The sequence below is a fragment of the Tupaia chinensis genome, unplaced genomic scaffold (assembly GCF_000334495.1).
Source record: "Tupaia chinensis unplaced genomic scaffold, TupChi_1.0 Scaffold147003_1, whole genome shotgun sequence".
Lineage (NCBI taxonomy): Eukaryota > Metazoa > Chordata > Mammalia > Scandentia > Tupaiidae > Tupaia > Tupaia belangeri.
In genome coordinates, this window is record NW_006206856.1 from 1,320,494 (window position 1) to 1,321,367 (window position 874).

Sequence of the window (874 nt, forward strand, 5' to 3'; positions counted from 1 at the left end):
TATGGGAATTTCTTATTCAACAGGGAAAACTGAGGACTGATCTCTTTTAAGGGATACTTGCTCAGTTTCAAAACTAAAAAGAAAAGAGCCATCACCATGAAGAAAGGGTGATGTCTAGTCAGGGAAAAGGGGGAAGACAGCTTTTCTTAGGAGAGTTAGGTCGTTTAGGTTACTTCGCAGACACCCACTCAGGAACCACAGCCTCCGATCTATCTATGGTGGCTGCAGATCAGGACTGTGCCCAGGGACTTTCAACTATTCTGCACGAACACAAACGAAAGCTGTCTCTCTGCTTGCTGCATAACCTCACTAGCCCATTAGCGGCAGGTACCCAGGTTTGGCACCCGTCGGGTTCTGGTCCAGGAAGCGCGTGGCCAGGCCGCAGGGGAGGGGAGGGCGGCGCTCACTCGGCCACGCCCACCAGCGATCCACCTTAGACCGACTACCGAGCAGTTCCCAGGAGTTGGGGGCTACCCCGAGCATCTATCAAGAGAAATAAAACCTTGAAACGTCAGTTCTTTGCATCGCTGGACCAAGACGTTCCTTGAGGAGGATTCTGTGCACACCAGTAGTGACAAGACGCAGCGATTCTCAAAACATCGGAGGGCGTTGCAAATGCGGGTTTCCACCAGCTGATCAGTCCGGGACTCGTGGCTTCCTATCCGGCGGGTGCGCCCTCGAAACGCTTAGCAAGGTGTTTCGCTGGACAAGTGCAGGGTAAATGCTTGTTGAGAAAATTAAAAATAAATAAACGTGTTCGGCCCCGCCGCCGCAAGAATCAACACTGATTTATTTGGAAAATACTCGTCAGTGGGGCCACAACCGTCCCCCGGAGGTAGCGGCTGGGGGAAGGGGGCCCCGGGGACCCCGCCGG

General features: G+C 53.5%; 1 protein-coding gene across 2 annotated transcripts in view; it reads right to left on the minus strand.

Annotated features, from left to right (window-relative positions):
• Positions 1 to 856, minus strand: part of PHF7 (PHD finger protein 7) — a 14,263-nt gene extending 13,407 nt beyond the window's left edge. For both annotated transcript variants that reach the window (XM_006169321.2, XM_006169320.2), the window contains exon 1: positions 503 to 856. The gene's annotated coding sequence lies outside the window, so the exon portion shown is untranslated. The remainder of the gene's footprint in view (positions 1 to 502) is intronic.
• Positions 857 to 874: the final 18 nt, after the last annotated feature.